The 27737-nt window shown below is 43.9% G+C and overlaps 1 protein-coding gene across 2 annotated transcripts in view; it reads left to right on the top strand.

Moving 5' to 3' along the window:
- The first annotated feature begins 376 nt into the window (after positions 1-376).
- LOC121673058 (KN motif and ankyrin repeat domain-containing protein 1-like) overlaps positions 377-27737 on the top strand; it is a 129336-nt gene continuing 101975 nt past the window's right edge. The window contains exon 1 of one of the 2 annotated variants that reach the window (XM_042046095.1): positions 377-477. The gene's annotated coding sequence lies outside the window, so the exon portion shown is untranslated. Of the gene's footprint in view, positions 478-574; positions 700-27737 lie in introns of those variants that run through there. The other variant, XM_042046096.1, reaches the window with a different exon arrangement.

Below are 27737 nucleotides of genomic sequence, written 5' to 3'. Positions count from 1 at the left end.
GATTTTCCCAAGGATGCTGAATTTCCAGGCGCAGCCCCGACGGTAACCCTACTCTCCCTGGCACGGAGCTCCCGCATCCCGGCGAGCCGCCGACCCAGGCTCTTAAACGGGGGGGCAAGAAAACTCCTCTCTGCCGCCGCCAGCTCTCGCCCTGCAGCGCGCCGCCGGGGCTCCGCGGGGTACGCGCTGCGCTGCGCCGTGCGCTGCTCCCGCCCTCCCCCGTCCCGCGGGGCGCAGAAGGGCTGGGCCGGGGGATGCCGAGGGCCGGCGGCCGCAGCGCCGGGCGGGCGGGGGCCGGAGGCGCCGTGCTGGTTTTGGGCAGCGCGCAGCCGCAGTGCGGCCGCCGGGGGTACAAAGCGGCGGCCGGCGCGCTCCGCGGATCGCGGCGCGGCGGGCGGGACGGAGGAGGGGGCTGGAGTTTTGCGGGGATCGCGAGAGCCCCACCACCACCTCCTCGCCGGGACGCGGAGCCCGGAGGTGAGCGGCGGGGGATGCGATGGGACGGGATGGGGCTGGGGATGGGCGCTCGGGCGAGGGGGAAGTGTAGCGGCAGCGAAGCTACTGCCGCCCCTCTCGTCCAGAGGAACAGCGCAGTTCCCCCCGGCCCCCGGGGAGCTCCTGGCTCTGTCGGGAGCGGGGAGCGGACGGTCAGCCACGGCGCTGCCCCGCTGGCAGGAAGACGGCGGTCCCGGCGGACCGGTACGTGAGCGTGTCGCGAAGAGTTTTTGATAGCCCTCCCCGTTTTGAGTGAAAATGCTTGATTATGCCAAGCAGGGCACAGACGCGCGTGTTCCATGCATCGCCGCATCCCGCCCGCTCTCGGAGCAAGGGAGGCGCGTCTCTGCCCGCGGGACCCCGCCGGCGGCTCCCCCGGCTCCGAGGGAAGCGCTGCCAGGTGGGGTGGGAAGCACCTGGGCAGGGGAGAGGAGGGGGTGGAATGGATCACATGGGAGAGCAGTGTTCACCGGTGCTTTGTTTAAATGGACCGTCACTAACTTGTAAGCCGGCACTTCAAAAGAGTAGAGAGTTTTTTTTGGGTAGGGGGAGGGGACAAGGGGAAGGTCTTGGGCTTTGATGCTCAGTACATGAAAGCGCATGAAACTTTGGCTGCTCTTCACGAATCTCAAAAAAAACCTCAAAAAACCAAAAAAAACAAAAACCCCCAACTCGCAAACTATTAAAGACGCCTTGAAGTGTTTGAAAACAGTCTTAATTTTTCTGGAACAACGTTGTGGTACCCTATAGCTTGATACACATTTACGTGTAAAAAGTGATTCAGGTGTAATTACAAGCCTCAGTAATGATAGTGACATTCTTGTGACTGCTTTGTCCCCGAGTTACACGTAAGACCAAGCTGAGTTTAACTTCTCTTGTAGCTATGTTAAGGTCAAGCACAGTGTGCTTTTTGTTAAATGAAAGCCCTCAAACATTTAAGTAGCGCCAAAGCCTGTTTGGCAGTTCAGTAGCATAGTTGACAACCTTGTATGTTGGCAGGCCATAAAAGATAGCATGACAATTTGCTGATTAAACATATCGGCTGTATCTTACCCTTTTATTTCACCCCTTCTGTCAGAGTGACTGGGTCTTATTAAAGGTTGTGTCGGTGTCAGTTGTGAAGGAAGGAAAATACGAGAAGAGTGAGAGGAGGCTGATTTGGTTTATGTGAGTTTTAGAAAGGCCAAGCTAATTTAGTAAGTGTTCATGATGTGCAGAGAAAGCCCTGACATTTTTGTTCAGGTGGTGTTTCAAGTCCTTAGAAGTGCTGCTTGGGTCTTCAAGTCCAGAGTCAGTTTTCCAAAGGGAGTGGGTGCCAGGAGGACACAGTGGTGCTGGCTGACAGGAGTAGGGCTGCACCCAATCCATGCTGCAAGCAGCATCTTTGAAGTCTTGTCTGTCTTCTGTCTGGGAACATCTGCCAGCTATTAGTGACCAAGTGAAATGGGATTCTACCCCAAAACTGCCTCCTCAACTGGAGATGAGATATTGTCATATGACAGGAAAGCTTGTGTCCTTCCTCTGTGGGTTTTGAGAGAGGGTGCAGCTGTGGCGCATGGAGGTGCAGGGCGATTGGGTGTGGAAACTTGTTGCACGAGCATTGCACACAGTGCTGAGTGTGGGTCACACCAGTGCCAGGGGCAGCGGCACAACCCCAATTGCCAGAGCACAGCTTGGGCTTTGAAAGGTAGATGGATGCAGGCTCTTGTGTCCCTCAAAATCTGTGGCTTTGCTGACCATGTTTTTAATGGAATTTTGTTGTTACATTGAACTCTGTTTCATTTGTCTGACATCACAGTGTGGTTTGTCCCTTTTCATTGCTTGTGATCTAACTAGAAGGAAATTCATATTGTATTGTGTATTTTAGTGACAACTTCTGTAGCACTCCTTACAGGAGTCCCCAGTGTCTTAGTTCTTAAATTTGTGCTCACCTGCTTTCTTTCAAGATTGGGGTTTACTTTAAAATTGCACTGCAGAAACTGATTGAAAACTGAATGTGGACTTGGTTTTATGTGGCAGTTCAGTGTGTCTTTAAAATCCCGCCTCCTTGGGAGAACCAGCAGTGGAAGTATTTCTTGTAGCACAAATGACTTCAGTGTGAGATGAGTTGGTCCAGTAGCTCCCCCTCAGCATCTGTTTGCTTTTTCTCACTCTGGCAGTTTTCTCAGGTTTGTAAGCTTCTGGTACAGCTTGTCGTATCAATTTCTGCAGTGCCCTGCATGTCTAAATAATAGATGCTGAAAGTGAAATGAAAACGTCCAAATGAAGAGTCAGTTTTGCAAATGATGCAGAGCTGCTGTGAAGAGCTGTCAGGAATGGGCATCTGATCGTGCTTTTAGTTGCTGAAACAGTAGTTGTTAACTGAGGGGAGTTGCAGATTTTCTCTGGTGGTGTCAGCACCTGTTGAAGTGGTAGGTCATGGAGAAGGAGGGTTTTTTCCTAGTCATTTAGCTAATGGAATTGACTAATGGGCCAAAGGAGGTGTTTCAAGCATCATTGCTTGTACTGTTCATCCATCCAAATTCTCCTCTGCACTTTAGAAAGGGAAGAAACATAGTACTTGCAAAGTGGCTTGAAAGCTTGTGTGTATGTATGTGCACATGTAGGAATTTTATCTAAAATTTTGGTGGGTTGTGTCAAGATGACAAGTGTTAAGCTAATGACTAGGTTTTCATGTCGTAATGATCAGGAGAAGTTCATGTGGAATTGCAACAAGAAGTAGCAATGAACTACTTCCAAAAAGTTATGATTCCGGCTAACCTCTTAAAGGTGCAGTAAATGTAGTTTACGGATGACTTGAAATGCCAGCTGTAATTTTTTACAGAATTTGAGAAGTCTTTTGTTTGAACTGCCTAAAAATATATCTAAAAATCACATTCTATTTTTATAAGCCTTATGTATATTACCATATTTCACAAGCCTTTATGAAATTAAAAAAAGTATGAACGCTATTAAATAAGTTCATCTTGACTAGAGATGGAGATTTATGATGAGGTTTATAATGTGTTTGAGTCTAGTGGGAAATGATTCATTTTAAGTATCTTAATAGTATCTGCTTGCATGGTTGAATAATTGGCGGTGCTGTAAAAAGGCATTTAGGCGTCTCAAGGAAAACCACTTAGGCTTGTCAACTCTGACACTCCAGTTGTCTCTTGCTCCCATTATAGAGGCTATATATTGAGGGGAAATAACATGCAAATTATGTGACTGTTCCCAGCTGTCAAAAGACTGGTACCTGAAGAGAAATAAATACATGTCAGGAATGAACAATCGGCATAATTGATTTTTTTTTTTTCAGTTTATATATTTTATGCAGACTACTCCTAGCAGTGTGAATTATACTCATAAGGTCTATCTAGCGTGTTCTCTAATTCTGAATGCTGCCCATGTATTTTATTTTGGGAAACTGTATCTGCAATCATGACAGTAGTGTTGAGACTTGTGGTTAAATCTGAAGAGTGATTCAGGCCATGTTTATCTTTTTACTTTGCCAAAGGTTCCCTGGCAAACTCCAGATAGCAGAAAGATGTATGTGGTGATAGTCACTTTTTCACCATTAAGGGTGTACTTGTCCATGATGAGGAAAAAAGGAAATAGCTTGTGAGATGCTGTAGTGAATATAGGAAATGCTTTCTGAACTTCGATAGTAATGAAAAAAAATTTGTCCTTCAGGAGGGGTGGCAAGAGCATCTGATCTCTCTTTCAGGCTGCCACAGACTCTGGGCTCTGAACCCTGTATTAAGCCCAATGACTAGTTTGGCTAAAGCGTAACTTAGAAGATGGCATCCTGTTGGACTTAAAACACTCCCACAGGCTTACCTTGTCAGTTAATGCCAATTTTTTGTGTCTTTCTGAGCTCAAAAATGTGTTTCTGATTTCTAATTAGAGCTGTACTGAGGAAGGAGAGCTGACAATTAAACTTGAGTCATGAATGCGTGTTTTCAGTGGCCCTTTAATTCTTTAGAGATGCGAGTAGACTGAAGACAGAGGAGTCGGACAAGATCAGTTGCAACTTAATTGTGGATAAGCATTGCCAAACTGAGTCTGGTCTTCTAAAAGCCAAACTACTGTTCCTGTACTTTTCTGATGTATGAGCTCCCTATTGCACACAGGAACCAAAACTAGACCCAGATGCGTTGGAGGCTGTAACTGCCTTTCCCTAAAACAAGGCATCTCCAGAAAATATTCTGGAGAAGGTGATGTTGGGAGGGTGTTGGGCACTGGGGTTGTCCCAGCCTGCTTTGGGGCTCAGGGATGGTGCCTCTGTCCCATTCCTCACAGACAGAGATGTCTGTGCTGACCTGGAGCACTGAGATGTTGCTGTGTGACGCGCAGAGTTCAGGAAAGAAGTGTCAGTGAGAGAAGTCTCCTACATGCGTAATATGTCTGTTTCTCCATCTGTGTATGCCGGGAGCTATAGGCATCTTTTTGTGGTGTTTGGAGGTGTTTGGTGACCAGGAGGGCATTGGGGGCACCTCACTGGATTTCTTGGACAAATGTTTGTGACACCACATTTCATGGGATGGATTGCTGATCTGCTCTGGCCTGGTGATATATTAGGCCTGGTTCATCATGTGCTAGAGCTCTGAAGTAGATATGTCCTTCCTGCCTGTAGATGCCTTAAGGTGTTGGTTGTGGAAATCCAGAAGGATTTACTGCTGAGTTCTTTGCTGCCCAAAGGTACCCTTTCCTCACCCCAAGGACCTTAGTTTTTCTTACTGGTCTACCGTCTTCTGGGCCCAAAGGGTCCAGTGCATTTACGTGAAGCAGTAGTGCCCTGGCAGGTCTGGGTTGCACTGCTACTGAGGTTTCCAAGAAGATTCAAACAAACAGTCAAAATGTTGGTTATTGGACAAGATTGCTAGCCCTAGTAAGGCTGCCTTGTGTTGAGAGGTTCTGTACCAGAGGTTTTTATCAAATGCACGGTACCCCTACCTCTAAGACTGGTGAGGGCTAATCAATCCCATATGTCTTGTGTGGGTCTGTAATTAGTGAACATTGACTCTTAAACCCTAAGTCCCTGGACTTTTTTTGCCTGAATACTTCAAGTAGTATTCTTAAGTTTAGCTGCAGGTAGGGCTGTTACCCACACAAATGATCAATCCTGCCTTGGTTTTACTGAGCTGATAGCCTTTATGGTTGCCGTGCACTGACAGTGAGTTCTGTAGCATGTGTGCACACATTTCAGCCTCCTAATTGTATAGCTTGATCAACACTTCTTGACATAGGGACAAACTGATTTAGCTTTTATGCACCTTTCATTTTTTTACATAATCCACCAGCGCCCTCCAAATAATGTCTTGTTTGGCCTGTTAAAAACTGAACTGTTTTACTGAGGCCTCTTTCATGATTTATAACTATTTCCAATCCCTTCCCAATTCTGCAGTGTCATTATTAAGGGGGAGGATGCTGCCCAGATTGACTCAGATAATTTTGCACCACGAATTGCCAAGTGGTGCCAGAAATGTTTCTGTTTCATTCAGCACCCGTACCAATCTCCGCACCTCCTGGCTCTTTCCTGTTGACTGCAGCTGCCTGTGCCACAGGCAGTAAACCTGTGCTGGGCTGAAAGCTGTGAGCTCTTCTCCTGCACTTCTGCTGCCGCTTTCTTTCTGTTGGTGCTAATATTTATGTGGCTGTGGGACAAAACAGATTGGAACACTGATCTGGCTAGAAACAGACGTGCTAAAATACCTCCCTCCCTCCCCCCAGCCCCGGCTATTTGATGTGTGCACAGTGTCCCACGGGCTGTGCCAACATAGCATGAGAGGGTGGGAAGCCTCAGCGGTAGTACAGGGATGTGTCAGAAATTAATAGGCATGGAATCATGGCACTGTGCCTCCCAATCCTGTGAGCAGTTGGAAATCCATATGATGTGTTTTAAACTTTGGTCTATTAGAACCTTTTTGGCAGATGATGATCAGAAGCACTGATCATCAAAACCCTGCTTTGTGGGTGGGACTGGAAGAGCTCCTTATCTCGCATTTTCTACTCATCATGCCACCAGCCTGCAACCTGTTAGTCTCAAAAATGAAGAGTTTAGTTTAAAACAATTATCTCCTCCAAGCTATTCTGATCTTTTCTCTTTTTTTTTTTTTCTTTTTTTTTTTTACCGCAACTGTTTTCCCAGTTAACGGCTGTAAGTCTTCCCTGAAGTGAGACAATGTCAGAGGTTGAATGTGTTTGTTTAGGTGCATAAACATGGCTGTGCATGGTGGGGCTTCCATCACAGTGTTTTCATTCACTTCATGAGCTGTTAAATGAGAAAAGGATGGTGCTCATTCCTGAGCTGTTTTGGAACAGCTGTGTCAAAAAAGCCCCCAAGGACCTCAGACAATAGTGAACTCTGCAAATGATGCTGTCCTGTCTCAGCATATGTTGATGCAGAGGACCTCTGAGAGTTATACCGAACTAAACTAGTTTGGACAGTGAAAGAAAGATACATACATGTTTTATGTGGCTCCTCAGTATTTCCCCAGAGGGAGTTTGCCAAGGGGTGCAGTGACTGGGGAAAGTAACATTTGGATTCAGACTAGGGAGCCTTTCTCTCTATTTAAGTAGACACTTTTGAGTGTTTTAAAATTAGAATATAAAAAGTAACAAAGGACAGTCGAGATATTGATCGTGAGACAAAAGCATGGACGCTTGACTCATTCATAGTTACTAACTTAAACATTATTGCAGAATTTTTCACCCAATTTCCAGGCTTCCAACAGAAGAGAAAGCAGAATGAAAGAGTTGATAGATATTCTCTGTTTTGCAGCTTGGCAAACTCAATTTAAGGTTGTGGGTATTTTCTCACCAGTGCTTTGTTATTAACCCCCCTGTTTGTAGACAGAACAGTTTCAGTTCTTCAGTGTCCTTTGCAGTGTTAGTAGACTGATACATTACAACATAATCTACTTCCCACTGCAGTTCAGTTTTTGGAGGGCTGCACTAGAGCAGAGCCTTGGTTTTTTTTTCCCCAGAGTGTATCTACCTCAATCAACACAGCAAAATACCTGCTAAGAGAAGATGTTTAGTTTAGCTGAATCTTTCTTCAGAGTAGAAACTGGTGTTTCTTTCAGGGATCAGCCCTACTGTGGGGAGTTTGTTTGTTTGTTTTGTTTTGTTTTCAAGCAGAGTGCTTCAGTGGATAATGACTCATATGTTGGAATCTGACTTTTCACTCCAATTAGCCACAGATACACCCAGATGTGTCTGCCACTCTGTAGTAGATAACTTCAGTATGTACTGTTTACATTTCAGATACCAAACCAGGGTGAAAATCAGGCTGTTCATTCATCGCAACCTGTCATATAGCTGAGCGTGAGTGCACATCCCTTCAGGCTCCATTAGCATGAGTTAACTTTGTAATTGGGTTTCTGGGGCAAACAGGGACAGGAAGCAGAAGTAATTTGGCAGGCCAGGCTTAGCTTTTTTGTTCTGTGTGGTGTAAGTGTACAAGAGAGCAGAAGTAAAATATGGATGCAGAATGGCTGGAGAGATGCTAACAAAGCAGAAGACGTTTGTCAAAACTTCATCTGGATGTTGTGGAATATCATGCAGCTTTACCAAGGTGGGATTTTACAGCTATATTGAAGCAGAATTTCTATAGCCTCCTGTGATTTTCAGAGCCCTTCTCTTGCTGTTCTGTATTTTTCAGCTTTCTCTCTGTCTGGCAGTAGCATCTTGTCTTGTAGAGTCTAGCAACAGGAAGTGAGCTTGGTGAATGAAAAGCACTTGTCACTACTCAGTTTTGAAACTGTTTCACAATGAAGTTAATAGAAATGTAAGTTTTCAAGTTACTCTAAACTCTGTTCATAATACCTAGTTCTGCACAAACAAACCAAAAAGGAGAGAAGGGGACAAAATCCAAATCAAACTGTAAAATGTTAGGGTTCCTGAGCAGGAGAGACAGGTTTGGGTTTTTTTCTTCCATTTTTTAAGGCATTGAAAGTCATCTGGCTCTTTTCAGGTGTTCAGTCTGGATTTACATGAACGTGATTAGAATTAAGCTACTTTATGGTATTTTTTTTTAAATCACACTTCACATTTTTCAATTAATAATTTCACTTTTAAAACAATAGTCTTTTCCCCAGACTAATCTTAAGACTTAGAAATTGCAATACAAGAAGAGATTTTTAGCTTAAGTTCCATTCCTTCCTGATATGTGGGACTGAACTTGTTCTTAAACTTTCAAGTTGCTGCTTTCTTTTTTTTTTCCCTGAAGATAAGCTCTTGAAGGATTTTCTTTCCTCAGATGAATGCTAGTCTTACTCTGGCATCACTGACCATTTTTCTCAACTTATGTTTTACCAGCAGCCTACTCACATGGCTTTCTGTGCATGGCAAGTCAGTAACATTTGAAGATGAGATATAATCACCTGCAAGACTAAGATGAAATCTCTCTGAAACAAAGAGGTGCTGGAAACGATGTAGGCATGATTAGCTGCAGTTTATGTATCTTGTCAGCATCGTTTAACTGGACTGACAAACTTGATGTATGCTTCTTACTTTGTTCTTGTGGTGTTATGGGCTGCTTTACCCATGGGTTTTTTTTTCAAGTAGACAAGGGTTCTGATGTGTGTGTAGTGGAAGTTGCCTTGGTCCTGATCCCATCTGTGATTTAGCACTGAGTCTTTATATCTCCTTTGTGTTTTTCTTGCAGTTTCTCATCCCATCACTGCTGCTACTTGCGCCCACTGTCATGGTTTTAAGCAATGTTGCAGGATCACATCAACAAAAATACAAGTGGCTGCCGGGAGCCTTCTCACTGAGGAAATTTAAGGAAAACAAACCCTTCTTTGTGTCCGTGCACACATCATGACTGTCACGAGTTATGCAGTAGGCGTGCTAAGAAGATGCAGTCGGTGCTCACTCCGGCAGTGGGAGGTGCCCCTCCTGGGAAGCTGCTGCTCCAGCCAGATAGTGCTCAGTCACTTAGTGGCTGGACTGGGACATGGGGTTCAAGCAAATATGGTTGAAATAAAATGGAGTTCTTCAAGAAGCTTAAAAATAAGCAGTTGACAGAATATTGTTCACATTGTAAGGGATTGTTGGTTTTGGCTGAAGCAGACTTGACAGGGTTTAAGGGCTGTTACCTGTAGCAACTCCATCTTTCGTTAGCCTGGGAGAGAGAAGGTTTGTGCTTGTACAGCTGAATATTAAATCTGTGGCTCAGGATGTGTTAAGTGCATGTGTTTATTAGTCTTAGTGCAGGTATATTTTTCATGCCAGCAACTAGCCCAAAACCAGGAGGGGCCTGCAGTTTGTTTTAGCTGGTAGAATTAATGACAGGTTTATTGCAAAGCTACATTTGAAGTTTTGTTTCCACGAGCACAGGGTGACCGGGACAGGAAGGAACACTTGTTGGTTTGCAGCCTGCAGCTGAGCCTTTCGACCTGTCCACAGATTTCCCCTCCCTGCCCCCCCCCAAAAGGAGCCCTACAACTCTGCAGCAACCCCAGCTACCTCTTGGTCTTCTTGTATTGCTCCCCTGGTAATCCCTCCCATCCCTCTCTCCTGGGCAGCAAGGCCCCCTGGCCCCCACTCCGCATTGCTCACATTCCCGAGCTCTGCGTGCACGCTGTGGGATGAGGGAGGCGGCTAAGCTGGTCCTCTGCTCTGGCTAGGAAACCACTGTTGTGAAAGCAGCCTGCCTGCTCCTGTCCTCCCTTTATATCCATCAGAGCCCCCCTGCCCACATAGCTCACATTCCTGAGCTGCATTTCATTTGGGGTGGTGTTTTGCTTTGGAGGCTGTTACTGCTCCGTAAAAAAGTTTGCTTGTAGCTACATCTTCATGGAAGAGCAGCAATTTATGTCCCCCAGTGTAACACATTTGGTGGCTGTTCTGGATGGTTCACGGTCTCTTTGGTGACTGCAAGTGAGTGAGATGGCAGATGGATGCAGCAGTGAGGAGAATGTGCAGTCAGGAGCCAGAGGGTTGGCTGTGCTCAGGCTGAAGGAGAATGTTTAGGTCCTGGAGGAGACTCCATTGGAACTGGTGTCTGTGACTGTTATGTAGGGAAGAAGTTTCATTGTCATTTCAGTTAAAAGATTTTTCCTCCCCGCCTCTTCCTCCAAGCAACTTGCTAATTTGCATCACAAAAGTGAGCCAGGGTTGTTTCCTTACTATGTTTCAGAAAATAACAATTCTCTTCAACTCTGAGTGAAAATGAGATGATTTATGGGTTGCTTTATGCATACTGGTGCATTCAAGTGCAACTGTTAATTGAACTGTCTGATACTCTTTTACCACAGTGTCCAGTTACTGCTGTTCTTGCATCAGTGCTGAGAGAGTCTCATTGCAAGGAGGACTGTCTGGCCTGTGATACTGGTGTTGTCCTGTAGAAGAACCAGCTGGATACGCAAGGCACTTTCTTGCACATCCAGTCTTTAGAAACAGTGCGGTGTTTCCCATGTCTTACTAGTACTAAGCCAGAGATTCCTTGCGTAAATAAAAAATAGCAGTAATGCATTTATACACAGCTAGGAGCACTAACAATTTTATTGGCTGTCAGCAAACAGCCATTTTATATCTATATTAGAGCTTAGTCAAACTGACTTTGTTGGAACTGGAGCATCTCATCCCTTTGATTTCAGTGCAGAAGTTGTCAAGCCACAAAGCTGCCCTGATGCTCCTGCATAAAGTTGTTGTAAATAGGTGTGTAACCAGTGTGTATGTACCATAGGTCAGAAGCAGTAGTTACTCCATAAGTGCTTTTTCTCACTCCTTTGTTTTAGTCTCTGGACCTTTGTCAAAACCCCAGAGTATTACAGAGACTGCAGGAGGGGCCAGAGGAAGGGATGGAGTCTGTATTCTGTATTGCCTCAAGATTCATGTCTGTACTGTGTTACAAAATTGTCATGTTCAATGCTCTTGCTTTGAATGGAAAGCCTGTTGTGGCTGGCTAAACTTTGGAAAAGCATTAGGCTCAAGGAGGAACATTCTCCTTCCTTTGTCAAGTAAAATCTTCCCTTGGACTGATGAATATTTAGGTTGGACTGTGTTTGGTCTGTCAAAATCCAGCTATTTTTTTGCCAAAACTGAGGTGAGTTCCAGATAGAACTTCACATGTATTCTCTCTCAATGAATTACTCACATAAAAGCACTTGCTAAACCGTGTCTAGACTGCAAAGACCTGGATTTGACTGAATCTAATTAAAGCAGTGGTGGCTTTCAGGTACGGATTTAACTGCAGTATGTTATCCTGGCTTTTGCTAGAAAGAGGCTGACCATGGTTGAGGTGGTTTTGACTTGCATACAGAGGTAAATTCAAGTCAGATACCTGAAATGATACTTCTCCCCATCTACCACACAGAGAACATCATCTGCCCAGAGCAGGATGGCTGAGCAGCTCATGGTAATGCGGGTTTCAGCACAGTCTCCTCAGAAAAACTGAAATCAACTTCCTGCTGGTTTTGGAGAATTAGTAGAATAATTCTGAGAGTTTGCAGGAAGTTTCTGACTGCATTGCAGAGATATGAAGAGGCTGAAAATACCCCTGCTAAAAATACTGGCTTTGATACTGGAGGTTAAACATACTCAATGCACAGCTCCAGCTAGTCCGTGCTGGCCAGCCACCCTCATGACTAACCTTGTGAGTTCATTGCCCATCTGTGCCCATTGCCTCATCTTAAGTCAGGTTGATTACCAGCTGCTTATTGATTAAGATGGATTAGGGGAGTCCTGGACGTCTAATACAGCTGGTTTCTCCTGTCTCTGAATAAGTCACTGGAGTGGAAGTTGTGGTGTTGCCCATGGGTCCCTCCCTGGAGATGTTCAGGGTAGGTTTTACTGCAGTGGAAAGAAGCATAATGTAACTCCTGGCTTCTGGTAGTTTTACCTCGTGGCCTTGAACGTTTGCCCAGACATGTCTGTGAAGCATCTTGGCTGTTCTCATGCTTTTGCTATTCCTCTGTCTCAGCCCTCCAGACTCCTTTTATTTCCTGTAACTTTTCTATCTAGCGCACACTTTGTTCACTGCCCATCAAGTCATGCCTGCTCCTCCTCTTTCACCCTGACCCTGAATGCTTGCTCTGTTCAATCAAAGTCTCTAAGACAATACAGAGAAGGGGGGTCACCAAGAAGAAAATTGAAGAAATAAAAGGGAGAAGTGAAAGAGCTGTCTCTGATAGAATTCAGGCTCCTCTGTCGAATCTGACAAGTATAACTTTTACTTGAGAAACTGTCCTTTGCTTCACTTTTTCAGCCTGTCATCAAATTTCTGCTAGTTTTGAACCTTGTCTCATGGGGCTGTTGCAGGAGCAGAAGTAATGAGCCAGTAGTGCAGTTCCTTTTCTCCTCATTGGAATTGAGGGGAAAAAAAAGGACACAGCTGCCTCTCACTATAACAACAGCAGCAGTGGGCAACTGCCACAACTTTTTAGGCTGTTGCAGTCTTATAAAATGTTCTAGTTTGGAAATGGAAAAGAAGATATACTGGCCTATTCTTGGTACCAAGTTCAAGGCTCAGCATTGCACAGAAAGTTTGTGTAGCTAATAAAAGCTATACGTACTACTACTTGGCAGTGTGTAGAGAGAAGTTTTTCTGGCAAGGAATGTTAGCATGACCTTGTCTTGTCCCTGAGTTTCTGAGAACTTTGTCATCTTCTCAGCAGAATAGAACCTGGGATAAACCATGTAGTGACCAGGGGTCACAGCAGAAATGCTTAAAGTGCCACGGTTGCTTTAGTGAGTACTTTTGTTTGCAACTGGGTAGTGGGGGCTGTGGACTAGTCCCCCTCACTGCCCTCTCCCCTGGCCATGGGCTGTGACCAGCTGTGCCTGTGGCACAAAGCACATACTTGCTCTTTTAAGCTCTTCCTGCTTTCTGCAGGAGTCAGGTGTTTTCTTAGCTGTGAACACTCTTCTAGCCTGATTTATATATAATTTTTTGAACAGGTCTCTTGATTTCCTTTCACTGTTACCATGTTAATTCACAGCTGGTTGTTATAGGACCGCATGTGTTCTGGGTCAGGAATAGCCCCAATCTGCTCCTGTATGAGTTATGATTTGCTACTGTGGAAAGAAGGCTGTTGTGCTGCATGACTGATTTGCAGTTCATCTTGGATGGCCCGATCAGGACAGAAGTTGGATGGTGCTGATGGATGAGGTGATTAGTGCTGACGTAGAAGATGGAGTTACAGGCAAAGAGGCTCCTAGTTAACTTTCTTATCATGAAAAAAGAGGTAGTGTTTGTCCTGCTAGACTGGCATGCTGAGCTTTTCTCTGATCCAGGAAGTCTCCACTAGCCCCATCCATTTCCTTGATCCTTTCTGGAAAACTTCATTTTACATCATGGTGGGCTTTTTTGTTTGGTTGGTTTTTTGTTGGGGTTGGTTTTTTTTTTTTTTTTGGTTGGTTGGTTGTTTTTTAGGTTTATTTTTTTTTTTTCCAGAATGAAGAAAACCCTTCTTACTTTTGTCTTGCTGTCTATTGGAAGTGACAGAAATTGCATCAGAGCCTGGATGGGTTTTTTTTGTAAATGAGTTTATATTCCCTAAGGCTCTGGCATTTATCAGCCCTCGTTTATGATGGAAGTTGCAGGTCACTGAGATATTTTAACTCCTGACCTAATAGCATGTGAGTGTTTCCTCTGCTGTTGCCCAGTTTGCTCAATTCCCTGTTTGGTCAGCAGCTGGGGGAGCTGCTGGGAGCTTGGCTGGCTTTGGCTCCAGGTCGCTCCCAGAGCTGGCTTGTTGCTGGCCTTGGCCTCATCTGCCGGCCAGTGTGACTGGCGGGCTGAGCAGGAGGCTGCAAAGTTAAAAGTGCTGTCAGTGCTCTCAGCCCACGGGCAGAGCTGGATGGCACAGTCTGTCAAGCTTATGGGGGAGAAAGGTGACGTGAGCGCACAGCTCACGCTGTGGAAGCAAAGTCGGCTGAGCCTGCGGTGGAGGCTGCCTGCTGCAGGGCACTGCGGTCCTCATACCTGTTTCCTTGTGTTTGCTGAAGTGTAATTGTAAACAGCCGTTTCCCACTTTAGGTGTAGGTCTTTCCTTGGTGTTCCTTTTAACCCGGATTTTTCCTTCAGTTTGCCAGTTACTTATAGCTCCTAATTCCGGTTTAATGACTTTTTTGTGTCTGGGGATTGTACTTTATTTGCATCACAACAGAGCCCTGTGAAAGGCTTGGAGTAATGTCAGCTCTGGATCTGGTGTTAGGCAGTTCAAAGTGCCAGGCATGAGTTTGATCAAGTTGGTCCCTTTGTGCTTCGAAGTTTGAAGATACTGATCTCGTTGGAAGTAGGCAGGTGGCAGGTCAAGCAGCACATCTGAGAGTTGCCTGCCGAGAAAACTTGTTTTAATGAGAAAGAATAGTATCAAGTCTGTCACAAGGAGAAGTTTCAGGAGTTCGGTTTTAGGACACGTCTAGTAAAAATAAGTTAATAAACACCAAGGCATCAAGAGCATCTCAAGGGTTAGTCAGTCTCTTCTTTTTTATTTTGTGTATTATGGACTGTTGATTTAATGAGATGGTGGGACCAATTTCTCAAAGCCTGGTGATAAAACACATCAGTTAAAATGAGGCTGAAGCTTGGAAGAAATTACTTCGTTTTGTGGACTGTTTCTTTCAGCATGTTGGATTAATAATGTTTGAGTTTTCTTGGTAGTTTTTTTAATTAAGTGTTCATCATACCAGAACTATGTAGCAAAATATGCTTCTAATCTGCGTCCCCCCAAGCTGCATTTCTTTTTAATTTTCAAATGCTCTATTTGCCAGTAGAAGCACGAGTAAATATTAATAACTGAGAGACTTATCTGATGAAAAATGTTGAAAGAAGTGTGCCAGCATCAGGACTTTTTTTTATGGTTGCAAGTAACTGAATGCTTCATTTTAGTAGGAAAAAAGGAGATGACTATTAGACCTCAGCTCTGCCTTCACTTTTCCCAGCTGCTGTCTCAGCTCTTTGTTACGCTCATTTTTTGTTTTCCTCTCACTCAGCTCAGGCCCAGAGGTTTCAAATGGGTCATTGCATTTGGAAATTTGTCGGTTTCTAAGCATCCTTTGGAGAGCAAAGCAAAAAAAAAAACAAAACAAAAAACCAAAAAGAAATCTCCTCTAACACATAACACCTCCAGCTGTAGTACATCCAACAAGTTTTGCAATACTTCAGTACTGCCAAAGTGTCCTGCAGTTGCTTGCTTTCCTTTTGGTAAATTTTCATGGATCCCTGTTCCATTAGCTTGCTTCAGATAGGTAGCAAGAGAAGGAATTGCCTTTCCAGAAGGAACTTCCTGCATGCTGTGAATGCAAATAGGCCGTTTGCTCCCCTCCCACCACCTAAATCTTTCCTCCCGGGCTTTGTGGGATTTAGTGCCAGCTAAGTGTGACAGCTGGTTGGTGTCCAAAGTCCTTTTTGTTGTTTCAACTTTAGTCAGGAAATGATTTGTCAGAGGATCAAAGCACTCTTGGGTGAATTAATTTTTTGCCAAACTGTGGGTTTGATGCATATGTAAATATTGTCTGATATTTGTGAGTGAGTGGTCCTGGCACAGGAGTGGTTTTTGGCTATAACCCGAACAATACTGGGGTTGACACTGCTAATTTTACAGAACAGCCTGCATGGACTGTTAAAGATCACATTTTGAAATTAGATCAGGTGTGCCAGTAAGTTGTGTGCAGGTGGCAAAAGGTGTCTTAGCTCATCTCCTGATATAATTCTGAAAGCAGCAAACAAGCTTCCACTGTTGACGGAGACTTCTCTTTGCCTTTTCTCTACCTCTGTGTCTGAAAGACAGTTGCACTGTTGTCACTGCACTGCCTTGGCCTTTGGCAGCTTTGTGACACTGTGGAGATGTGACTTCACGTGTGCACTCCTCTCAGGGCTCCTGGGAACTGCAGGGTTTACGGGTGCTCATTGTGCCATGCAAAAATGCGGTAAAGTAAGACCCCCTTGGGCAGGACTCTGCAGCGTTCACAGCTTGTGCGTCTGTGTGTTTGCAAATATTTTATTGGAAATGCCATGCTGTGGGAGTAGAGTGAGAGAAGGGGTGAGATCCTGTGCCTGGGATTCCTTTGTTCCCTGGAACACAGGTAGGGTGCTGTTCTTGGGACAGGTGTGTGCATGTCTATGCAGGGGCCAGTGCTGGTGGGAGCAGCATGAGCTGCAGGCATAGATGGAGGGGGTCTTCAGCTAGGGAATGTGTTCTGTGAGGAAATAAAGATGAGTAAAGTTGTGTTGATGCCTGAGGAGAAGGTGGGAGGGGGGAGGTCAGGGTGCAAGGCAGTGAGGTAGTGGCTGGGTAACATCACATTTTAGAAGCTGTTATAAGAAAGCTTCTTTGGGGGGCGATTCCTTTTGTCCATGAGAACACATAGCTCTGCATGACTATTCGAGACAGCCGTCCCATTATGAAGGATGGACACCTTCTCTTCAAAATTTTTGAACAGGTTGGTTTTTTTTCCTATAAAAATTTTGTTTGGGTGAAATATACCCAAAACTAAAGTACACGGTTTTTCCCTGCTCTCTGATTTGAGCTGTTTTTCAGTCTCCCTAAAGGAACTCCCCACCCTGTATGTGCACACACGCCCTCTCTGGGCAGGAAGGCCAGGCCCTGCTCTCCAGAAACAAACAGGTGACACATTGCATGGTAGCTCAGCTGCCGGTATCTATCAGGTATCTGGAGATACCTGACCTGACACCTCTTCTTGACTCCATTTGGAGGGAAAGGAAAGGAAGGTATGGAAGTCTGGGGTGGCAGCCCGGTTCTGCTGCCTGCAGGGCCTTTGGGGATGTGAAAGGCTTGTGCTGCAGCACTGTGTAGCTTGAAGGAGGGGGGGTTGTACTCTGGAGAGGAGGGGAAGAAAGTTGGTAGTACATGGTGAACTCTGGGCTATTGAGTTAGTATTTGTCTGGTGCACCTGAGGGCAAAATGGAAAGAAATGCGTGGTGTCAGGGTGCCTGATGGATATGAAGAGAGTTGGACTGAGGCACACAGAAAAGACTTTAAGTGAGATGTTAATCAGTAACAAGCTGAGTCATCTTGCAACAGCTTGCAATGCCAAGTAGAGATGTACACAGCACGAAAGGAAGGAATGTGCACAAGTGTGTTTATTCCAAGCAGGGGAGGACTCGCCCTCATTCTCACACTCAAGAACGAAATTTTATTGCTTTTTCAAAGAAGTAACAGAATGTAGTAGGAAATGTGTCCCTATGCTTTTTGTTCTTTGTAATGTTCTTCACATAGAATAGCCTTGGTGTGAAATGCCTGGTAATCAACCAGAGCGCAGCTGCTTATCCAGCCTGGCTTCTGGACATCGGTGTTCTTGATACAGCTTGCTGCATCTGCAGGGTCTTCTAGCTGACCTTTTCCTGGCTTCTTGTCCAAAGAAGGCCTTCAAGCTAGTAAGTTTGTCAGAGAGGAGCTTGAAGAGAGGGACTCATTAACTAGAATGATGTCTCGTACAATGAAGGTCTCTGCTTTAAAAAGAAGAAAGCAAAACAAATAGTATTCCTATTGTTTGCCCAGCACAAAGTCTGGTTTGTTTTAAGGAAGTATCTGGTCCTTGACATTTTCATTTTCTTGCTGTTGGCTCTGAATTGCTCACCTGAGACTGAGCTGCAGGTGTCTTCAGGTTCAAACAAAGTAGAACATTCTTGCTTCTCAGATTTTAATGAAATTTGTATGCTGTGGTAAGGCCAGAAACTATATTTTTTTTTTTTTTTCCCCAGGGGAAAAGAGGTGGCTGAAATTGCTGTGTGGGAGGGTAGAAAGAAAAGGATGGGGACAAAGGGATGAAAAATTTGTGTGAGAAAACACAGCTGGCTAGGCTGCACATCTCCTGTGCATTGAGCTCTGTGTATCTAGAGGGTGATAACACCAAAAAAAAAAAAAAAAATTTCCATTGCCTGTGTTTGTCCAGTTGGCCTGTTGCCCACTTGTACTCATGCAGTTGTGAAGACGTGGTACTCCTGCTTTACTCTGGGTAAAGAAGAGATGGGAGCTACTGATGTAACTGGAAAAAGGCAATGAGATAGAGCTACTTTGGATGTGGCAGTTTATTACTTGTCCTTCCTCATTTGAAAAAAAAAAAACCCAAAATATGAATTTAAGTAACTCCATGGTTTTTGTCCTAGCTAAAATGAGGGACATCTCAGTCATAAATAGAATGAAAAGGAGAAACATACATTAGATTGAGTCTTTGTTCATGCAGGCGGATTTTTTCTATAAATTTTTAATGTTTGTGGTGTTGCTTTGCCACTCCAAAACACTACAGCTGAGTGCAGATATTTCAGAAGATGCTTCTGGATGTGTCTGCCTAATGACAGCCCGGAGTTTTGACTTTTGCTGTTGGGACTTCTGTTATGTGTATTGTGATAGTACTAGCAGAGCAGTTAGTAGGCAAACCATTGCCTTAGTAGGCAAACCATTGCTGTTCACAGAATGCTTGCGATCGATAGTGTGAAAAGTGTGCTGAACTCTTTTTGTGGAGTGTTTTTCCATTGTATCTTCTGTCAGACTCATCTCTTGTGTTAGTGCTATACCCAAGCAGCTTTTTTTAGCCTTTGATCCAAGATAACTGACACTTAAGACAACAGAGTCTTGCTTCCTTGGTTTTAAAGTGCTTTAGCTACCCATGTCTTACCCATGTCACTTGCAACTGCGTTTTGGACCTGCTCTTGCAGAAAGGCATATCTGCCCTGCTCCAACTTGTTCAGAAATAGTTTATTTCCAGGGAAACTTGTTCAGCTAAGAGATATGAGATCTCATTATACTTTTAAAAGCATCTATGCCTTTGGCATGCTGACCTCCCACCAAACTCACTGGGCAGGCTAAGTTGGTGCTCTGAAAATTAATCAGGCAAGAGCGATTGTGCTTTACTTTCACTTTTTCTCGCTGCTGATAGAGAAAATCTTGAGATAATTTGCCTTTTTAATGGCATTTTTCAAAACAAATGAAGCCCGTTCTTAAAATGCTATCTAGTGCTTATTCCTAGATAAGCAGGTACTTTGCAGCTAGAAGCATTGCAGTGCCTGGGTGAGGAGGAATTAATTAGCAACCTTCTAGCTAGATGGTGTCCTCTTTCACTGTTCTCAGATTGCAAAGGGTAAGAATGAGAAAAAAACCTACCTGATTATCTCTTGTCGTGATTTGCTACTGGCCTGCCTGAGACAGCTTATGCCAAGCATTCTGAGTAGAGTTCAGTTAAAGTTTCCACCAGGAGCTGGGCTGCTGCCATTCCCAGCTTGCACACTTTGCCTGTCCATGCTGTCCTTCGGCTGGGGCAGTCCTTGTTGGTCACCGCTGAGAGGTGTTGGGGACAGAGGGCACGACTGCTACATTATAAAGGGCAAGAGTTAGCATTGTCACTGCAGGCTGCAGCTTTGCTTGTGCTCATGAAGTTTCACCAGGGAGTTACTGTGGCTCAAGGGCTAAAAAACCAGCACTTTCTCCAAACCCACCCTCTCTCAAGTTACAGCAAGAAGTCACCTTTCCCTTGGCTTCATTTTGTTCGCTAAACATTGCTCTAAGAAAGCAAGTCTTTAGTTACTGTTTTGATAAGCATGGGTATTTCTTGAGAATAAAAAATGAAAGTAAACATGTCAACTTTTTTCCACCTACATGGTAAAAATGAAATTTCTCCAACAACCTTTAGAAAAACAACTTTTCACTTATGGTTGTGGTAGAAGCTGTTTTATGGCAGTGTATCTTTGAGTGTATCTATATGTCCCCCCTTTTCCTCCCTGAAACTTGTTGGTACTCTTGTTGCAAGAGGTTTTTTGTTTATACTACAGCTATATTAGCGCTGTAGCAGGGTATAGGCTACTGCTCTTGACCCCTGGGGTTTCTTCGAAGGTCACAATGGAGGGGCTGGAATTCCTGCCTTAATTACATTGCAGCAGAATATCCATGCTGGTTTTCCCAAAAGATTAACAGAATGATACTGCACTGCTTTGAAATGTGATCTCAGAGGAGCATCTAGCTCTCAGGATATCTTCTTTCATGTTTTAACACATGCATGGATTTTGTGTATTTTTAAATGACTAATTACTACTCCTTAGAGTAAAATGTGTGTGGTAGTTTATCACACTGGTTGTCTGCTGTTGCTTTTGTCTTTCTTACCAGAAGCCTTCAGTGCTCTCCTTTGGAGAAGCAGCGAGGAGAGACTTTGTTTCCCTGGTTTTGTGAAGGGAATATTTTGAGATAGCGAAGCTGCACCTTTTATGCAGTTGCTGCAATGTACAGTAAGGTACAGCTCTACAGATTTTAAAAATAAATACACACAAAAAATTGTTCAGTGGTTAGGCTTGATAGACTGCAAAGATGCCAGCAGAATTGCAGTGAAACTGAAGGCACTGATGTTGCTGTTCTAGGACTTTGGGGGAAGCATGCTAGAGAGAACTGTGTGCCTTTCCCTCCTTATTTATAGCTTGGCTCCCAGAGCAAGTAGATTCTTGACTCAAATCCAGCTATGCTGTGAAATGTGGTATCAAGCTATCTGCTGTATTGTGAGCAACTGGTTTATCAGTTGTGGGCCCTGGCATGGTCAACACAGCAGAGACGTTTTGCAGGTGCCCTCTTTCATACAGCGTCTGTGGTTTTCTCTTTGCTCTTGGTCTGAGGCGGTGCCAGAGCACATCAGAATGAGTTGTCTTCATCTTAACTTCTGTATGCTAAGAGCACTTCCAAAACGGACTGCACCTCCAGGGAAAATATGAACATATGTGATTTCACTGCTGCTTTACCTCAAAGCATTTTAGTCTCCAATTATTCTGGAAATAGTCTCTCTTTTAATAATGATACAAGGCTCTTTCTTTCCTTCTTTCTCTCAGAACTTAAGTACTGAGAAGGAAGACTGGAACAGTTGTTTATGCACCTGAATTACCCCTCCTCCCTTTTGCCCCAAATCCTTGTGTCCATACAGACAGGCTATAGATGACAACATTTTTTTGGATGGAAGCCCACAATAATACTTTTTTCTTTCTGTCACTGTTGATGAAAGTGTCATGAAGACACTTGCTGCAGGGCAGAGCAAGGAGGTTCGTGTTCCTAGTGCGTACTCCAGATGTTTATGTAATGTGCCTAAGCTTGCTGTGGAATACAAAATATTTGTGAAAGGCCCCCAGGTTTATCCATGGATAAGCTATTTGTCCAGGTTTTCTGAACAAAGCGGGAGAAAGAGCTTAACTGAGAAGCCCTAATTAGCTCTGTGCTCTAGCAGCTCTTTCCCATGAGAATGACTTGTGGAAGGTTGTTATCAAACCACTTCAAAATTGGAACCTTAAAACTATAATATTGACTTTTCCCTTTATTTTTATTTACTGGAATAGCAAATACTGAAACAGACTGGAGAAATTCCTGCTCTTAAACGGTGGCAATTAAATGATTGCAACCAGCATTTGATGCAAACTCAGATCTTTGTTCTGTTCCTCTCTTTACTACAAGCCACTTTTGTTTGACTTAAAGCATTTTCATTGCATACCTCAGACCTTTTGAATAGATATTTTAGGTAAGGCTTAAGATGGTTGCTTTGTCATCTTTTAATTTGTTTTTAGGTTATGTGGAAGAGGGAGAAAATCTTCACAATAAAGCTGTTCACATTTTTCACGCATGTGTAAGAAGGTATGCAGGTTTTAAACTCTGCATAAACCATTGTCTACAAAAACATATTTAAAACTTGCCAGAAAAGTCACCAGCAAGTTCTGGTTATGTAGTCAAAATAACTTGGCACTGAGCAATTTTTGTATCTTGCGATTTCAAATTCATGTGGAAAATATTGTCCTGAAGTTTTACTTTCTATGAGGTTACCGTGGCAACTTGTATCCCCTGACATCCACGGTTATCCTGCATAAAGGGAAAACACATTGTTGAAACTACGAATTCTGACTTAAAATACTGAGAGGTGTTTCACTACATGCATTGCTGTGATTTCCAAAGTTTTGGAAGTATATAATGACAAACAAGAGATGCAGGGAGCTGGGCTGCTTGAAAAACAAAACAGAAGAATGATTCTAGAATTATTCATGTATCTTTGCTGGAACAGTGTTCCAGATGCATGCATTGTCCCTAATGCCTGGGGAATTAGCTGAAATAAATACCTTCTATTCCACATGTATTTGTGCCAAGCACCAAGAATAAAATGGGCTGAATCAAGAACACTGGAAGTTCCATTGTAGCAAGGGGTTAGTCAAGTTACATGTTGCCCAGAACAGCACGATGTGGATGTTGGTATCAAAATAAGTTCAGGGGCAACTGGGATCAGAACAGCTGTAGATGCTGCTGCATCTCACTTGGTCAGGAGTGCAGCTGGGTCTTGATTTTGAGGGATACAAGAATTTAGCTAGAGGAGACTGTTACTTGACATGTGTGTGCAGTTCTTCTCTCTTGTGAATAGCATTTCCTCCATCTTCAGAAAAAATTGCTTTTTGTGTTGTTTTCTAGCCTTAAAAGTACTGATAGTTTTGTGTATTTCACAGCTCCAGCTGTGAATATTGGCTTGTAGTATTTCATTTTTTTTTTTCCTGATTCTGATTCATCTTTCTGAAACTTGAAAGGTGAATGCTGCTTTATCCTTGAAGGGAAGACAAGGCTATATGCAGAGGGCACTCGGTATGCTTGGTGTGAAGGGCAAACTGCCATAAGCTTAGGCAGCCATGATATGAGCTGCCGATCCCTCTGGAGTCAGGAACAAGCATGGTCTCTTTTCTTAGAGCTTCATCTGCCTGTTTACCTTCCAGTGGGTTTTTATTCCAACCAGCCCTATGGATGGTCTGATTCTACCAAAGGTCCTTGGGTTTGCTGAGGAGCAGGCAGGCACCCCGCAGGTGTGTGAGGCAACACCTTGCAGGAATGGGTGGATGAACGATGGGATGTGGCTGGTGCTACAGCAGGCATCCTCAGAGGTGCCACATCAATGAATGCAATGGGTGTGTGGGGTTGAAGGAAACAAAATTACAGTATTGTCAGTGTTGGGGCAGAAAGCTCAAAATTCATGGTTTAGCCTGCTGAAGTCTTGGCTTTGAGTTGGCAGCACTGACGTTTTGTCTTTGTAACATATGCACAGTTAAGTCCAGAGAAAATTTCTCTGGCCCTAAAAAATTTTGTTCTCTTGGGACCTCATAAAAAGTCTTCATAATTGATGGCTGGGATATGATCTAAGCCTGGAGTGTCAGTGTGACTTTTCCATTCATATTGGTTTACGGATGAAAGAATGTGTGGCAAATACCCAGAGTAATTATGCATGTTTCTAATGTTTCAGCTTGAATAATACCGCCCACCTTCCCAGAGAGGTCAAGTTACTGTTTCAGGCATTGCAGTTAAATAATGTACCGTGTGCCAGAGAGAAACGGTGGACTAACAGCTTGTAAGTTTTTAATATTGGTTTTTTTTGCTCTTTCAGGAAACAGTGAAATCAGATCTGGTTTGTGTCACTGGGTAGGTTTTGGTGTTACAATCTAATGGACTCTTTAAAACATATCTAAATGGGAGAGTACTTGTGGCATGAAGTGGTGATTTGTTTTTGAATGGCAGTACTTAGTGTAGAAGGAGTATTAAAGTATGTGTGTGTACGCCTGGTTGGTGTCTTTCTGGTAAACAAACTGTTTGCAAACTGCTGCAGCAACCCGAACAGTCCCACACAAGTCAAATTCTGCTCGGCAGAAGCAGTGGTGGGACTGTTAAGTTAAATTTGTGATTTTTCATCCATGGTGACCTTGAGTACCTGCAAGCATGCTGAGATGATAAAGTAGCATTGCAAAGCTCGTGCTGGCTTTTTTCATCTGCATTTCCATTCTGTGCTCTCCCTCCCCTGCCTTTTGCTGGCTGCCCTTGCAAATGAGAGCCTGCAACTTTTCAGGCAGAATTGGTTGAGGTCACTTTGCTTAGTGACATTCATGTTTTATGCACTGTGTGGGCAGACAGAACTTTTGCATGTAGGTGACATTTTTTAGCATTTCAAGAGAAACATACAGTGACAATCACACTGTGCACATGTGTTTTCCCCAGTCTACTTTGGAAGAATGTTGTTAGATTACAGCCTTAATGTCTGTGAGCTGGAGCATGAAAATCTAGTGTTTAATGTTTTGGAGAGGGGGATGATGTTCTATATGTGGAGAGAGAGTGTTGTAGTATTGTAATGAGAGTCTCTCACTAGTTATTTTTTGGCAGAAAGAACTGGAATATTGGTGGGTGAGGGCCTGGATGTGACCCAGCCTTGGGCACTCACAGCCCAGAAAGCCAAACGTGTCCTGGGCTGCATCCAAAGCAGCGTGGGCAGCAGGGCCAGGGAGGGAATTCTGCCCCTCTGCTCTGCTCTGCTGAGACCCCACCTGCAGTGCTGCATCCAGCTCTGGGGTACCAGCACAGGAAGGACATGGACCTGTTGGATCCAGAGGAGGGACACCAAGATGGTTGTTGGGATGGAGCACCTGCCCTATGAGAAAAGGCTGAAAGAATTGGGATTGTTCAGCCTGGAAAAGAGAAGGGTTTAGGTTGATTTAATCGCTGCCTTTCAGTACCTAAAGGGAGCCCTCAAGAAAGATGGAGGGGGACTTTTTACAAGAGGTTGTAGCGACAGAACAAGGGAAAATGGATTAAGGCTGAAAGTAGATAGGTTTAGATTAGATTTTAGGAAAAACTTCTTTACTGTGAGGGTGGTGAGGTACTGGAACAGTTTGCCTAGAAAAGTTGTGGATGCCCCATCCCTGGAAACATTCAGGACCAGGCTGGATGGAGCTTGGTGCAAGCTGTTTTAGTGAAAGGTGTCCCTGCCCATGGCAGGAGGGTTGGAACTAGATATCTTTAATGTCCCTTCCAAACCAAACCATTTTATGATTCCAAAAGTATTGCCATTTGTGTATGCTGCCTTTAGTAGAGTTCCTGTTCCATGCTGTTGCTGAATATGCAAGCCATGATAAGTTTCAGAAGAGAAGAACACCCTAACCAGCACTGCCTGTGTCCTGCTTGTCCTCCCCTTGCTAATTTTCCTTCCTTGTGCTAGGACAAACTGCTTTGTTTTTTAGGGACACTAACAAATGTCTTACCATGATTGGGCTTGAAGTTTAATTGGGGGAAGCTGTTCTGTTGAGAGCTGATGGTGGAACTCTGGGGTATAATCTGTCTTTTTCCTTTAGGCCACATCCTTGGTTATGTAATTTTCCTGGTCTTTGAATCCTTGGAAATGCTGTTTTTGTCTACCATCTCTCATCTAAAAAGAGAGTGTTTTGTCTAGAACGTGGTGCTCTTGAAGGCATGGGAACATACAGTAGTTATTCTGGATTAGTTTGGTTCACTGGAGGTAAATTCAAAATGACCTTGCTTTTAGCTCTTCTTCAAGTAGTTGATTAAGAACATCTGATGAGACAGCTGTCACAGCTGCTTTTTTTTCTTTTTGCACAAGGGAAACAGTATTACCATGACAATGGCCCTCAGTGACATGTGACTTTTGAGGACCCTTCTTGTTGCAGCCTGCTGCAGTGAGGAGCGTGCAACCCAATAGCACTGTGCAGCTTGGGGTTCATCAATTCATTGTGTTTTCAGAGCTTTAGGCTGAAAATATGATGGAGTTTTTTTTCTCATCTCGGTTCAGTATCGTAACTTCCTGTTACAGGAAGCTATTACAGGAGCATGTGGTGAGTGCTGAAGATTATTCCCAAACATTGCTGGATTTTGAATGCTGGTCCACCACAGGCCTTCCAAAATTCCCATTCTTCAGGAATATAAACTTTAGAATATCACTAGGAAGATGGTCCTAATATCCACTTAAAAATCCCCAAAGGCCAGCTAGGTAACATGCATATGGAAAGCCCAAGCTGCAAAGAAGTGACCTGGTCCAGGGTTTGACTTGGTGCCAGAGGAAGATGTGAGCCCTGTTGTTGATTGTCATTCTGACTTGAAGTCTCAGGATGTTGCCTGTCCCTGAGTAAGGGGAGCTTCAGCTTTCAGGGCTAGATATGGAGATGGGTATGTGAAGGACGAATTCCCTAATGCAGGATGCAGGTGCAGGTTCTTGGCATGCTTCTAGAGCAGACCAGCTGCCTATTGTTAGCCATAGCTGTGTTACACCCATGAAGAGGTTTTGTAGAATGATTAGAGGATCAGGGACATGGATTATTGATAAAGGGAACAAATTAATAACAGAACTGTACAAGCAAGAGCCTGCAAGCAAAGGCCTGCATGAGAAGAAACCTTCATGAGAGAGTGCCTGTGTGAGAAACAGGCCTGAGAAACAAAAAGGGAGTTTTAAGGAGGTACAGTCCTGTGCTGATGAGATATACTGACCATGAGAAGGAAGGAAGATTTTTGATCTCTCAAAACAAAACATAAAGCTTGCCAAATGTAGTCTTTTATCTAACCCAATTATGTAGAAGTAAGAATGCGCCTTTGTAAGTTTAAACTAATTAAAGAACTGATAAGCTTGTATTCAATACTATATAAGTGCCTCTGTATTGCTAATAAACGAAGCTTGCATTACCAATCACATTGATTGTGTGCATGGCTTCCCCCACCCGAAAGTCAGCAAAGAGGTGCAGTGGTGACTGACACCTGTCTGGGAATGTTTTCATACTCTGTGTGGATAGGGAAAGAGCACAAAGGAGTTTTTACAGAGATTTGCTTTTATCACTTGAAATCTAGCAACTAAACATTTTTGGGATTCGTAAAGGTTACTAGTGTTTCAGATCTGCTGCTCCTGGAGATAATGTCTATCAGTTCTGTATCTTTAACAGAATTTTAAAGTTTAAGATGTTTAGTGAAGTATCTTCTGCCTTTTAAAAGCTTCCAGGCCCCTTTCCCTCCCTTCCTCTGCTTGTCCAGCTGAGATGGAACCAGAGGAGTAAGCATGTGGCTCTCCTCAGGAGCATCATGTGTCTCACAGAGAGGTGAGAGGCTGTCTCACCTGGGAACAAGGCAAGCAAGATAGTGTTTTATGATGCCTTTCAGTTTCATTCCCCACCTTTCCAGTTCCTTTTCATTGCAAGACAAAAGAAATACCTTCATGCCCTTTCCTAATCTCTGCTTGCCTTAAGGAAGCAAGCACAGATTTATCATGTGTTGTTGCTTATCAGCGGTATTTTATGATATGGTGATGTAAACAAGCAAAGGATGTAACTGGATAAGAGATGTAGTACAGGATTTAATTGATGTATTGAGGAAAGTTAAAAGAAGATGATAGGTAGTTCTGTGCCTAACATCAAGTCTCCCATCTAAACTGGCCTTGTAAAGCCCATCTTGCTCCATCCTGCTTTAGAGCCATAAGAAATAAATTATGTTTTAAGATCTGGGCTGAGATTTGCTATCTTAGTTTTGCAGTCAGAG

Source organism: Corvus kubaryi, unplaced genomic scaffold, assembly GCF_017639235.1.
Source record: "Corvus kubaryi isolate FWS band 111438036 unplaced genomic scaffold, C.kubaryi_AGA036_p1.0 65149, whole genome shotgun sequence".
In the NCBI taxonomy this organism is placed as follows: Eukaryota; Metazoa; Chordata; class Aves; order Passeriformes; family Corvidae; genus Corvus; species Corvus kubaryi.
Note: the sequence above shows the minus strand (reverse complement) of the source record. Positions and strands in the feature narration are given on the sequence as shown.